At 34.3% G+C, this 15,385-nt stretch overlaps 1 long non-coding RNA gene across 1 annotated transcript; it reads right to left on the bottom strand.

Moving 5' to 3' along the window:
• Positions 1-10,336: 10,336 nt before the first annotated feature.
• LOC141457748 (uncharacterized) lies at positions 10,337-15,060 on the bottom strand. Its single transcript, XR_012460514.1, has 3 exons — positions 14,948-15,060; positions 11,012-11,122; positions 10,337-10,935 (listed from the first exon to the last, which is right to left on the bottom strand). It is a non-coding gene; the product is annotated as an uncharacterized lncRNA (long non-coding RNA).
• Between the last annotated feature and the right edge of the window lie 325 nt (positions 15,061-15,385).

The raw sequence follows: 15,385 nt of genomic DNA on the forward strand, positions 1-15,385 counted from the left end.
GTGACTTATCCATTCTGTGTTCAGATCGACAATTTATTGGGTTGTTGTGGTGATTATCCGCTCTTAAAGAGGTTATTAACAACCCGCTTGTGGTCGTTAAGTACTACTTATTTCTCTCCACACGCTTCTGAAAAGCATCACTTCAACAGGGGACTTAGAGTTTAGTTAAGTAGGATTTTAGCAACCTATTAACATATTAAAAAAAAAAAAAGTTGAGATCCTCCTTTAAGTACTCTCCATTGAATAAGAGGGAAGAACATCCTGTGTAAGGATCAACAACTCTTGAGAAGAGTTACGATGGCACCTCCGCTCTTCTTCATATCCGTTGAGTCCTTCACTGTTTACACATAAATCGGAAATAATTTTTTTTAAAAAAAGACTGCTGAAGTATATCTGTTTGGTTAAGTAGTAAATTTGTTAGGTTTAACGGAGGAGTTCTGTATCCCATTTGATGTATTATTACGTGTGTTATCCTGGAACGGAAGATTCTGTAGCAGTTGTGGTAACTGGAAATTCTACTTCCTTGGTTAAGAGGATTAAATGGCGGCTATCTCATTTCCCATTGAATACAGATTGAAACCGGTATGTAAATATATTCCCCAAAATACTCCTCCTGATTGTGGGTTTTGATTTAGGGAGTCTAGAAGATATCTAGAAGATTTTTAAGAATAACAGAATATTAATAAACGCAGTTTTGGTCGTTCGATGTATTTTCTCCCCGGAAACAGGCTGAGATTTTCAAGGTCAGGGAAAAGGAAAAAATATCTATCGGGCACAACCGCACGACTATCCCTTTATTGGATGAACTAAACATATGCATTGGGGAAATGCACTACGATGAGACCAGGATATAATTTTTAGTAAAAAAAAAGATCAGGAAAACCTGCAGCTAGAGCAGGAAGTTAGAGAAGAACGTGCTTAATTCTTTTGTGTCCTTAAGGAATGGAAGGATCTTATAGACGGCAGAAGGTTGGGATGCCAAACTAGAGGGTTTAGGGATTATTTGCAGATATCTCGTGGAGGAAATCGATACTTAGTACGCCGAGTAAAGTCTGCCGTAAGTATGAAAACTTTGTTCTGTCCTGCGAGTTTTTTTTACTACAAGTCAGGCACCAGATGGAGCAGTAATATGGGGCATGATAACTGGCCACTGCAGGCTCAGGAAACACATGCATCGCATGGGCCTGGCAGATGATAGCCTTTGCAGGTTCTGTCCGGAAGAAGACGAAACGGCACTGCACGTGTTGTGTCAGTGCGAGGGGCTCGTATGGCTAAGGATGTTACTTCTCGGGGAGGAAAAACCAAGGCCTGAGAGCTTTACCCAGGAGCCACTCTCCAGAATTAAGAGTCTGATTAGGCGGACGGATCTGGAGGGGGAGCTCTAAAGACGGGGAGCCACAATAGATCCAAAGGGGTCGCGGTGGCGTAGGCCTTGAGGCCGCCCTAATCTAATCTAATGGGGCATGATGACCACTTTGTAGAAAAGGAGTTTGTTCTGCACAGTAATCTACGTGTCCTCGGTAGAGTTAAAGGGAAAATTAGTATTGAAGTAAGTTTTCCCCAGAGTTCACTTTGTCCTGAAGGGAAGCTCAGTTGTGACTTTCCCTTTACTAATATTGTCAAAGCGGACACAAAACTATTCATTCAACTCCAAAATTTTGGAATCACATTTAATTCTTAACATTTATTAGAGGGAATCTACCCACTCCCTATTCTCAGAAATACCCTTATTAGAATTCTTAAGGCAGAGTGTTTCCAGTAGAAGTTGTAGATTAATATTTTTTGCAGTTACTATTTAGAATTTAAAGAAAATCCGTTACTGAAGTAAAGTAAACGCCTATTTTTTTTCTGGCGAGGCTTAATTTCCAGCTACCAAATAGGAGTCTTGGTCAGAGGCATAAGCTCATACTTTACTATAAACAATTTTTTCCTAACAAATACAAAGTAGCCATACGCTACGCTGGATTCAAACTAGGAGGATCTCCCCACTTACAAAGCCACGCTCTTGACCACTTAAAAAAACATTACTAACAAACTCGTAAAATATCTACCTGTGGAATGTTATAAAAGGTATTACAAATCACGCCCGTCTCAACGACGCACAGTTGAGAAGCTTTTCGCCATCACCAATGGCAACCAGGGTAGTAACACACACACACACAAAAAAATACAATTAGAGCTGAAGACAGACTGCTTATTCGTTTCTACCAAATCATTGAAGAAAAAAAAAACCTATATTATAATTAAATCGGCCTAATTAGGCCCAGTTTCTGCCTCGAGCTACATTGAGACACTTTTATAAATAAAAAAATTAACTTAATAGGATCCCAATAGACGAGAATTACAAACTCAATGTCCAAATTAAATAATTATATTTGGTATAAATGGACAAAACGTGACACCCTTTCAAAATAATGATAATAATTTTCTATTTTTTATATTTAACCGCATTTTTTTTCTTATTTCAAGTCCAATTCTTACGCAGAAGGAAAAAAATATATATATTTATATATATTAGTAAACAATTTCATAATTTTCGATTAAATGTCATTAAGAAATAATGTCTTTATTTCTAGCGTTCTCAAAAAACAAAAAAAAATATTTATATTAGTGTCGGCAAACTTCAAATAATTTTGGAAAGATATCTATTTTGTCTCACTATTCTACAGTAGCCGAGCGGTTATAGGCTAGACCCGCAAAGCTAAGATGTATTGTTGGTTTAGTGGGTTCGATTCCCCCGGTCTAAGCCTTGGATTTTATTTAATGGTTAATATGAGAAATTTACAGTAAAGTATGTTAGGAGGTTATAGGCTAGACCCGCAAAGCAAAGATGTATTGTTGGTTTAGTGGGTTCGATTCCCCTGGTCTAGCTCTTGGGTTTTATTTAATGGTTGATATGAGAAATTTATAGTAAATTGAAGTTTGGCGGTTATAGGCTAGACCCGCAAAGCTAAGATGTATTGCGGTAATAGTATAGCCCTTGGATTTTATTTAATGGTTAATAAAAGAAAATAATAAAGTATGTTAGGCGGCTATAGGCTAGACCCGCAAAGCTAGGATGTATTGTTGGTTTAGTGGGTTCGATTCCCCCGGTCTAAGCCTTGGATTTTATTTAATGGTTAATATGAGAGATTTACAGTAAAGAATGTTTGCTAGTCGCCTCCGTTCGCGACACCTAATTTGGTAGTTGGACGAAAAGCTCGCCTGAAAAAATAGGCAATTAAAAAGAAACAAATGAAAAATTTAAACAGAAAGTGAGAGGTCTAACGTAGTTAATGCCCAAAGTCAAAATGAAACCTTTGATGCTGCCCATCATCGTCATCACTGAACATTTAAAATTTTTCTATAATTTAATGTTTTTTTTAAAAAAAAGTCGACTAACCAGATATTTCTTCGACCACAAGAAATCAATTTTATCCTCTGCCTTAATTAATTTATTTATACCCAGACCGTTACAGCAAAGGTTTTTTACACTTTAATGAGGATTCAAACGAAAAAATCAAATCTTCCTCGAAAAACATTTTTTAAAAAAAACTTGGCTCCTGAACTGTCTAATTTAGAATGAAATGAAAACTGATCTATTTGATGAATGACGCGGAAGAAATAAATAAATAAATAATTTATTAATACTCCAATGATTTCATAAATGTAAATAAATACAAGAAAAAAAAAAACTCTAACTAACGCACACACACACACAGAATGAAAAAAGAAATTAATAGAAGTGGCTACCGCAGGGTAGCCGACCATGTCGGCGGGAGATAATCAAATTATTGATGACAGCAAAGAATTGGCCTCAGTAAATTATGCTGAAACCTTCTCATCTTACATAACCTTCTACAGGTTTGTGTGTGTGTATTTTGTTTTTTTTTTGTAAGATCGCTAATTTCTAAAAGGTGGTTACCGCCTGTATTATTCTAGGTGGGGTTACAGTTTTAACTTGTGACTACTACTTTTTTACCCATTCCGGTGGAGAATTTTGAAATTTAGGGCAATCGTAAGCATAAATTACTTAATCTGAATTTCTGATATGAAGCACACATTCACAATATCCTGGCACTGTAAATCACGGCTAATCTTAGTGATTTAGGCGCCACGGTAGCCGAGCGGTTATAGGCTAGACCCGCAAAGCGGTATTGTTGGTTTAGTGGGTTCGATTCCCCCTGGTCTAGGCCTTGGATTTTATTAAATGGTTAATATGAGAAATTTATAGTAAAGTATGTTAGGCGGTTATAGGCTAGACCCACAAAGCTAAGATGTATTGTTGGTTTAGTGGGTTCGATTCCCCCTGGTCTAGGCCTTGGATTTTATTTAATGGTTAATATGAGAAATTTATAGTAAAGTATGTTAGGCAGTTATAGGCTAGACCCGCAAAGCTAAGATGTATTGTTGGTTTAGTGGGTTCGATTCCCCGTGGTCTAGGCCTTGGATTTTATTTAATGGTTAATATGAGAAATTTATAGTAAAGTATGTTAGGCGGTTATAGGCTAGACCCACAAAGCTAAGATGTATTGTTGGTTTAGTGGGTTCGATTCCCCCGGTCTAGGCTTTGGATTTTATATAATTGTTAATATGAGAAATTTACAGTAAAGTATGTTAGGCTAGACCCGCAAAGCTAAGATGTATTGTTGGTTTAGTGGGTTCGATTCCCCCTGGTCTAGGCCTTGGATTTTATTTAATGGTTAATATGAGAAATTTATAGTAAAGTATGTTAGGCAGTTATAGGCTAGACCCGCAAAGCTAAGATGTATTGTTGGTTTAGTGGGTTCGATTCCCCCGGTCTAGGCTTTGGATTTTATATAATTGTTAATATGAGAAATTTACAGTAAAGTATGGTTGCTAGTCGCCTCCGTAATTGGTAGTTGGACGTAAAGCACGCCTGAAAAAAATAGGCAATTACTTTACTAAACCTGATTTCTCATGGGTCACAGAAAATATATTTAGACTTCCTTCCTTATTTAAAGATAAAGATTAAAAATTCTCTAATTAAAAATAGTAAAAAGCCAATTTTGAAAATGGGTAATTATATGTTTTTGGGGTAAGGACAAACCCAAGCCTCTCTGGAAAGCAACGGTAACAATGGCAAAGTTTATGGGGGGGGGAACTCATTTCCAAATTTGAGCCAATCAAGACCCAATAACTTTAGGGGAAACTCATCTACCACAAAGCTCAAACAGCTGACTGGTTCTTAAGTCCCCCCCTTTTCAGGATAATACTTAAGATTCCTGCTGATATGTGAATGAGAGCAGCAACTCTTTGCGAGTGACTTCAAAACTATCTTCCGCGCTCTCAGTGGCCCAAGTAAGGCTCACTTCGTTTCAGGATTCAGTGGGCATGATTTACCTTCTCAGACTGTACATCTCCTTGGCCTACATCTTGCAAGAGGAGGACAGTAAAATGATCAGAAACCCTAAATTAGCCTACATTTCCTCGGTTAACCAAAGTTACCACTCTAGTGGCTCAGAGTAAGCAGTCATGACCCAAAAGAGGCACCTCCATATAGCTCAACATCCTGGGGTCTATGTTACTCGACCTATGTTACCGGTTGCTTTCCAGAGAGACTTGGGCTTGTCCTTACCCCAAAAACATATAATTACCCTTTTTCGAAATGTGCTTTTTTACTATTTTTAATTAGAGAATTTTAATCTTTATTTTTAAATAAGGAAGGAAGTCTAAATATTTACTGTGGCCAATGAGACCCTTCTAAGCTCAATTTGAGCAATCTCATTCCTCACTCACGACGTGGCCCTCTTACTCCAGAGTGGCAGCTATGGCCACTAGCAGGAGCAGGATTCAGCAGGTCCATATTTCTTCTAAACTTGCAGTGAAACTCTTAGAGCTACTCGGCCTTGAAGGCAAACGCCGAATTGAATAATATATGTCCGTCTGTCTCTTTCTTTTTTTTTTTTGATCTAATGAATTGCACTTTTAAAATATTCCAAATAAATCCGGACAAACGTCACTTCCTTTTTTTGCAACTGCAACTTCTTAGTTCAATTTATTTTTTTCCCACCCCATTCTCACATACATTCACCTGTCTGATTTGCAGTTTGACAACTAATTAACCCAGAATATATAAATAAATGAACGGGATAGTACTTTAAATACAGGTTAGGTGGCAAAAATGGATTAATTTAAGAAAAAACACAAGTTCTCACAGTGGACTTTGTATTTGGCAAACAAAACAACTGTAAAGCAGCAAACAACTTAAAAAAATAAATAATAATAAAATGAAAGTAAAAACCTTTATAAAGTTGACAATTATAGATAATTAAAAAAGTATACAAATAAATAAAAACCTCTGGAGACCCGCAAAGCTAAGATGTATTGTTCGTTTAGTGGGTTCGATTCCCCCGGTCTAGGCCTTGGATTTTATTTAATGGTTAATATGAGAAATTTATAGTAAAGTATATTAGAGGGTTATAGACTAGACCCGCAAAGCTAAGATGTATTGTTGGTTTAGTGGGGTTCGATTCCCGGTGTCTGGGTCTCGGATTTTATTTAATGGTTAATATGAGAAATTTACAGTAAAGTATGTTAGGCGGTTATAGGCTAGACCCGCAAAGCTAAGATGTATTGTTGGTTTAGTGGGTTCGATTCCCCCGGACTAGGCCTTGGATTTTATTTAATGGTTAATATGAGAAATTTATAGTAAAGTATGTTTGGCGGTTATAGGCTAGACCCGCAAAGCTAAGATGTATTGTTGGTTTAGTGGGTTCGATTCCCCCGGTCTAGGTCTTGGATTTTATTTAATGGTTAATAAAAGAAATTTATAGTAAAGTATGTTTGGCGGTTATAGGCTAGACCCGCAAAGCTAAGATGTATTGTTGGTTTAGTGGGTTCGATTCCCCCGGTCTAGGTCTTGGATTTTATTTAATGGTTAATAAAAGAAATTTATAGTAAAGTATGTTTGGCGGTTATAGGCTAGACCCGCAAAGCTAAGATGTATTGTTGGTTTAGTGGGTTCGATTCCCCCGGTCTAGGTCTTGGATTTTATTTAATGGTTAATATGAGAAATTTATTGTAAAGAATGTTTGCTAGTCGCCTCCGTCCACGACACCTAATTTGGTAGTTGGACGTTAAGCCCCGCCTGAAAAAAAATAGGCGTTTACTTAAAAACCACTGGGAGAAAGATTGAATGCCCTATTTTCATCAGGGATTCTTACAAAAAAAAAAAAATCTTAGGAGTTGTAATTGAGTCTTCTGCAAGATTCGTGGTATCCTACTGTTCAATATTTGAGCCCCTCAAGAAATAAAAATATTTTTGGTCCTTATTAAAGAAAAGTAGCAACATAAAAAGTCAGTATTTATAACCTACTTAGTAAATAAAAGTGGGACTTATTATTTTTTATTTATTTATTTTAAACTGACGGAATTTAAAAATAAAAAAAAATAAAAAAATCGCTTAATTGGGACATTAAATCCTTTTATAAAGTTATTTAAAGTTTGGGTACAACATATTTGGCCAATCAGAGGTCTTTATTTCTCTTCCCTTCCCCTCTTAAAATACAGTAAAATTTCCAAATTAGACTTCAACTTTATGGCATATCCTTTTCCTTCAGAAGGAATGCAATCCAGAAGTGGAATTTTTTGGTGCAAAAAAATAGGGATCCTTTTTAAAAATATTGATCAACTTTTTTTCGTACAATCGGATAAGTTTTGTTTTTTTTGGGAGGGCCGACCTTAATGTCGGCAAAGTAATCAAAACTATAACATTAAACCATCAAAAATGTTTTTTGGTTCCATTGGACATCTAAAGTGAAGATAACAATCTTGTTTTTTGTAGGGTGCTTGCAAATAAGATGGTTAACCAAAAGCAGGTTTCTTTTATTTTGCTATAATTTTTTTTTTTTTTATTGTTAAGATTGAATCTCGATTACTTCATTTTGAGTTATTAAAAAAAATTAGTACATAAAAATTTATAGAATTACTATGCCGGAAATGGACCTATTTAAAATTTTTGAAGTTGCAAAAATAAAAGAAAAAGAAACTGGTCCACACAGAAGCTGTATATTAGCATCAAAAATATTTTAATTTCAAATTAGCATATCTGATCTTTCATTAAATAAATAAAACAAAATTTTTACAAATATTTACCACAAATATGTCGAACTAGTTGATCATTTCAAAAAAAAATATCAAAAGAATTTCAATTACTTAATTTAACAAAAAATAAAATAACTAAGCAAAAAATTATTCACTATTTCTTCAACACTATTTATTTAAAACATTCTTACTGCTCATTCCAGAAAGTTTGCACCCGGTGCCATTGTGTCTTAATAAATCAAAGGTCTACGTTACAAAGTCCGTGCAAAGTCAGAGAGATAGCACCACTGGCGCGTATCAAGGTTATGTTTAGTTAGTAGCATCTCTTGGAAGAACACACACCAAGTTTCAGCCAGATCGGTCTATTTCTTTGTGTTTGGCATTCGTTTGAATTGAGGAAGTCGAGTGATTTTCAAAAAATGGACGAAAAAGAATTTCGTGCGTTGATTAAACACTACTTTATGAAAGGCAAAACGCCTCAGGAGACTAAAGAGAAGCTTGATAAACATTATGGTGACTCTGCACCTTCGATTAGAACAGTTTATAAGTGGTTTCAAAAATTTTCGGAGTGGCCATATGGGCAGTGACGCTGAACGTTCTGGGACGCCCTGTTGAGGTTACTACTCCAGAAATCATTGATAAAATCCAAACGCCTCAGGAGACTAAAGAGAAGCTTGATAAACATTATGGTGACTCTGCACCTTCGATTAGAACAGTTTATAAGTGGTTTCAAAAATTTTCGGAGTGGCCATATGGGCACAAGTGACGCTGAACGTTCTGGGACGCCCTGTTGAGGTTACTACTCCAGAAATCATTGATAAAATCCATGATATGGTGATGGATGACAGAAGAGTGTGAAGGTGCGTGAGATTGCTAGTGCTGTGGGCCATCTCGAATGAACGGGTACATAATATTTTGCATCATACATTTGGACCATGACAAAGCTATCCGCAAGATGGGTGCCGGCGATTGCTCACGCTAGACCAAAAACGAAATCGTGTGAAGTGTTGCAAGGACGGTTTGCAGCTGTTCCAGAAGAATTCGCAGGACTTTAAGCGTCGTTTCGTCACTGTGGATGAAACATGGATACATCACTACTCTCCTGAGCACTACACTACCAAGGGGGAATCTGCGCCAAAAAAGGCGAAGACCGAACTACGAAGTGTAGTAGTAGTAGTAGTAGTAGTAGAAGACTTTATTTAACAAATAAATTACAATAATTAAAATAAATATGCATTATATAATCGTTGGACGAAGTGTATAAGCCTAAAAGGAGATTATGTTGAAAAATAGAAAGATTATGGCGACTGTCTTTTGGGATTCGCAAGGAATAATCCTCATCGACTATCTGGAAAAGGGTAAAACTATTACAGGTGCATATTATTCATCGTTATTGGACCGTTTGAAAACCGAGCTGCAAGAAAAAGCGCCCACTATTGGCCCACAAAAAAGTCCTTTTCCATCACGACAACGCACCAGCTCACACCTCAGCAGTTGAGCTCGCAAAATTAATGGAAATAGGGTTCCAACTCGTTTCACATCCCCCCCCCTATTCTCCAGACTTGGCTCCCTCGGACTACTCCTCAATATGAAGAAATGGCTGGCGGGAAAAAGATTTTATTCAAACGTGGAGGTGATTGCAGAAACGAATTGCTATTTTTCAGACTTGGACAAATCCTATTATTCGGAAGGGATCAACAAACTAGAGCAGCGTTGGACGAAGTGTATAAGCCTAAAAGGAGACAATGTTGAAAAATAAAAAAGGTTTACACCAAAAAATTAAGTAGTTTTTATTTTTGCACGGACTTTTCAAACGACCCTCGTAAATAAGAAGTTCCTAATACGACGGTAAATTGCTTAGTACAAAATTTTGCCTCTTTTTGAGAACTCCTTACCTGCATCTATCCGTCATGATTCTGACCCTTTCCATCTTTGAATCCCTTGTGATCAATTTTCTCCTTTCTAACCAGCTTTCTCAGAAACTATAATTGTATTCCTTTAATTTATTAATTTTAATTCTTATTTTTGTAAATACTTTCTTATTTTTTTTATATAAATAAGTAAAATACAGTCCAAACCTCCAATTGTACATGTATTTATTCTAAGGGGACAATAGTTCCAGAATAATAAATTTATTATCTTTCTTCTTTCGTCTTCTTAAAATCAGGATTTCTTAAATGGATGCAACATAAACAAAATCGGATGCAATTAAAATTGCCTTTAAATTTATAATTTGTACATTTAAAAAATATATATATATATATATATTATTTTTATAGGATCACTGTAATAAAATAGATGAAGAATGACTAACTTTACATCCTTTTTTCAAAATTCCACTTAAAAAATTATTCTCTGAAAGAAATACTTTAAACTGAAGTGATCAGATTTAAGATTATTCTGCCCACTGATGTACAAAAGAAAGATGAAATAGTTGAATTCAAGTGAATGGCGAAAGAAAAGACATAAACCATATTAATTGGAATGATTTTTAAGAAAAAGCAGACTAGTAGTTGAGACGCCCACTGCTAGATTGTGCTAGTGTTCCTCTAAATCCACATTGTAATTTTTTTACTCATTTAATATGTGTCACAAACTTAATAGATTGATATTTTTTGTTTTTTGTCCAAAGAATATATTTTTTTTTTATATCTCTTTTATTTTTTCTAAATCAGTTAATTATTATTACATGGTGTGATTAATTGCATGAAGAAACAAAGAATAGCTTTTCAATCAAGATAATATAGAATGTAATTGTGAAATAGGTTTGTGTAAATACAATAGGATGAGATCGCTCCTCTCCTTGGGATTATCTAGAATATATTTTTTTTTTTCGTGTGCCCACACTTCCCGGTTCAACTCAGCTTTTGTTACGACTTTTTTTGATGCCTAAGAAATGTAGATACGATTATAATGTTAGTGGTTTATTTTTTTTTTTTTTTTAAATAAAAAATATTATAATTACCCAACATCAATTATTCATTTTCTGGATAATATATACTAAAAATTCCCCAATTATCAACTCTAAATTCCAAATTGTTTCAAACGTAGCATCAAGGTTAGCAACGTTCTTCACCTAATTGTAGGGAAAAGAAAGCTCTATAACTGACATAAATAGCAATGTTTTAGTGATAATAGTTATTGAGAAATAGAAGGTTAAAGTTTGGAGGTTTTGCAAATCATTCAAATTTCAAACCTCTGAAATTCCTAACAAGTTATGAATGAAAACATGATTCTTATAAGAACTTTCAAAAAGATCATATTATAACGGTTTTTTGATTGAATGAGAAGAAAAGTACTATTTTATTATAAATTTTACTCCTCATTAATATTACCGATCATGCTCGAACTGGGCTCCACCATTAGAGATCCATAAACATGCTCTTTCCTGCCAATTGTCTCTTACTGCCAAAGAAATAGATTCGAATTTAACCGAGTCACAGGCATCTATTATTCTCTGCTTTAGTTCATCTACAGATGCAATCCCGGCTTGATTCTGGTTCACCTAGATTAAGAAATGCTTTTAGATAAGCAGAAATAAGAAAAGAAAGAGAAAAGTAATGCATAGTCAATTCGTTTTTCAGGTATCCCCAAAGGAAATAGTCCATAGGTGTCATATCCGGTGAACGAGGTGGCCACTGAATCGTCCCCCGTGTCGATTTAACACCATGAGGCATGTAAAGAGATATCTCGTTAGGCAAATTGATGGGCGTGTCCCGTCGAATATTGTTACAGGGCGCGATTCAGTGGCCACCTCGTTCACCGGATTTGACACCTATGGACTATTTCTTTTGGGGATACCTGAAAAACAAGGTAAGAGACAATTGGCAGGAAAGAGCATGTTTATGCATCTCTAATGGTGCAGGCCATTTCGAGCAAGATCTGTAATATTAATGAGGAGTAAAATTTATAATAAAATAGTACTTTTCTTCTTATTCAATCAAAAAACCGTTATAATATTATCATTTTGAAATTTCTTATAAGAATCATGTTTTCATTCATAACTTCTAAAATATCGCTCACAAAAAAAAATCGGTCAAGTAAATTTTTCTTAAAAAAAAATTGAGGAATCTATTTCCTTAAATAAAAACCGCATCTTCCCATTTGAAAAAATGAAGTTGGTGCCTGTATCTCGCTTCTGGAAGCACCGAAAAAAAATTACAAATTAAATTTGGATTTCTAACAAAAAACTAAGGGAACACGTATTTTTTAGTTTTTCTCTAGCTATCTTAGTTTCCGAGAAAAAGTCGTTATCCATATAGCTTGGGACATCCTGTATATCTCTCATTCTATCACTCCGAATTCAATGATATCTTCACCTAATAGTAGGGAAAAGAAAGCTCTATAACTGACATAAATAGAAATGTTGTAGCGATAACAGTTATTGAGATATAGAAGGCTAAATTTTGAGCGTTTTGTAAATCATTTAAATTTCAAACCTCTATATCTCTGTTTCTATTGTTCCTATTTCAATGATTTCTTCAGCTAATTGTGGGGAAAAGAAAACTCTATAACTGACATAAATAGCAATGTTCTAGTTAAAATAATTTTGCAGATATAAAAGGTTAAATTTTTTGGTTTTGCAAATCATTTAAATTTCTAACCTCTATATCTACTTTTCTGTCGTTCCGATTTTAATTGCAAACGGAAATCGCCTTATTTTTTACTATTCACGTACAAATACCTGCTAAATTTATTTGAAACGTTTTCCCTAGAAAAATTGTTTTTGTGGCTACTTCGGGTACGACAACTGTAAGAATTGTTTTAAACGATCTCTCCAGTGGTAGTAAGGGATTGTATCTTAATACCATATGAGGGCATAATGAAATTATAGCTAGTTCCGAATGTTAAGAGAATCTGTAAAGCAGATATATTACTTTGCAGAACAGACAAAAATGAAAATCTATCCAAAAGGTACAAAACTCTCTTTAACAGAAACTTTCTATTTATAATGGTTGATTGAATCCAAAAAGGTACACAGCATGTATCTATTAATTGACTTCATTGATATAATTAAAGTAGTTTTACTGTATTAACTTTTCATTTATTATTTTTAGAATTTATTAGGTGTCACAGGCCATTATGCTGGGACTTCGAGGGCACAAATAACACAGGTTATAACGAGTAAATTATTCAACAATAATGATTATTGATTTCTTTATTGTAATTTACTGTAGTGCTTGTAGTAAAATACTTTAACAATTAGCTGCCTTAAAAATATGCATATCTTTATCTAAATACTATGTACAACATTGTGGGAAGAGCACCAAGATTAAGAATGTAGTTGTATAAGACTACATAGTTTAATATTAGCCCAGATTAATTATTACCCATTATTATTTACGCTCGACTAATAGGTAAATAGTGTATTAGTTAATGAACTTAAACGAACGATTTTTATTTAAAAAATATATAAATAAATAAAATCATTGAAGTATGTTTGTGTAAGCATTTTTTTTTAAAATTTTGAATTTTTTAGCCTCATAATTAGTATTATTGTTCATAAGTTTTTATTCTTAACCTGTAAATAATAGTTTAATTATTATAGATTAATAGATATTGCAGTCAATCTAAGTTAAATGGTGGGCTACTTGGAACAAATCTTTTGTATATGAAATAGTCAGCATTAGGGTCTGTGATATCAAATAAATTTTAAAAAATATTAATGAAAATTAATGCAGTAAAATTACTTAAATAATAGTATTAATGAAATGTTGGGTACTTACTGATTTGTGTACCTTTTGGCGTTTAAATCAACCCTTGTACTTGAACTGTTTAAACTGTAAGTTTTTGTTAAAGAGATATTCCAGAAGAGGTTAACAATTTTGGCGCGCAGAGAGTTTACTATGTTCAGGTTACATCACAAGTTAAGATGTGGTACATAAACCCAAGAAACTGTATCTGAGATTTTAAGCTAACGATTAACGCATTTTTTCTGCATACTTCTTATTTAACAAGTCTTTTTTTTTTTTTTGTCTGTGATTAAGTATTTACATAACTACGATGACAAACTGAGCAGGTATGAAATTCAAGTTCAGTTAGTCTCACGGTGAACCGAGCGATACAGTATTACCTTAAAGAGTATATTCATAGAGTCCAGTCTGTGCCATGATATGAACAAATCTAAAGGGTTCGTATTTCCAAACATGGTAACGCTCCCACGGTCTTCTCTCCAGAATGAAGGAGGATTTAAAAGAAAGAAAAAGAAAAACGGTGGAGAATGACAGACATTGAGTGAAACCTCTGATATGGCTCAACATAATTAGAATGCAATTCTAAGGTAGGTCATTTGAATGCAGGTCTAGTGCATAACTAGCCGTTTGGGTAGGTAGCTAAAGCTGATGGAAACAATGCAATGTTATAACCATCAACTATTTAAGACAGAATGCACTTTTCTACGGTGTACTTAGCCAACTTTGCGACGATACTGGAGAAAGAATCAAGCTTTCTACTCTTGTAATGAGAGTCGTCAATTGAAATCCTCCCTCTCCTTCCTTATCTATTTACTATTTCTATTTCGTATTGAAAACAAGACCCCACTACTCCTACAATAGTAAAAACCACTCAAGAGTTGTTTTAAAATTTTCATTTTAAACTGTTTGCGAACAATTTGTTTTGAAACAGTTAAAGATTCCTTTCGAGATTTCCCATCGTAAATCTATAGTTAACAATAAATCTCTTGTAAATAGTGTTTCCAGTAGCCATAATGTATACTTCACCAAGTTAGGAAGAAAATTAAACCGATAAAAATAGTAATAGAAGAGACTTTGTACATAGTGGCAAAGTATTGCCGTTAAGGCTATGCTATTAATTTAATTATCTTTCCAAAAACGTACTCACAATGTGTCGCTAAAGTTATTCCAAAAAATGAAAATAATTTTAAAAAAATTTGAACACTTACTGTACTCAAATAAAACTGATATAATGGTAATAGTTAAGTTTTAACTTATTCAATAACCTGTAACAAATCAAAATATTTGTTAACCTTCCCATGCAATTAGCTGGTTACTTTGTACAGCAGTTGTAACCTTCCTAACAGTCTCAGCAGATAACTTATTCAGTATCATGTGACTAGTTAAGTGTTCTTAAAAGATCTTTTCTAAATAATCTTGGTACAATTATACTAAAAAATCTGTTAAAAGCAATCACAGCATCTCAATTGCATGTATAGATTGTTTTGGTTAATATTTAACTAAGGAATGCTGCTTTTTTTAGTTATTTTCTTAATATTTTTCACTTGTGTAAAAATTTGCCGCAAATGCTTAAATTATGTCTATTACTACAATCTCTGACTGTTTTAGAGATTTCATCCAAAATCAGGATCTATTTCATTACTGTG

Source organism: Rhodnius prolixus, unplaced genomic scaffold (genome assembly GCF_049639745.1).
Source record: "Rhodnius prolixus isolate KJV_2025 unplaced genomic scaffold, Rpr scaffold_5, whole genome shotgun sequence".
In the NCBI taxonomy this organism is placed as follows: Eukaryota; Metazoa; Arthropoda; class Insecta; order Hemiptera; family Reduviidae; genus Rhodnius; species Rhodnius prolixus.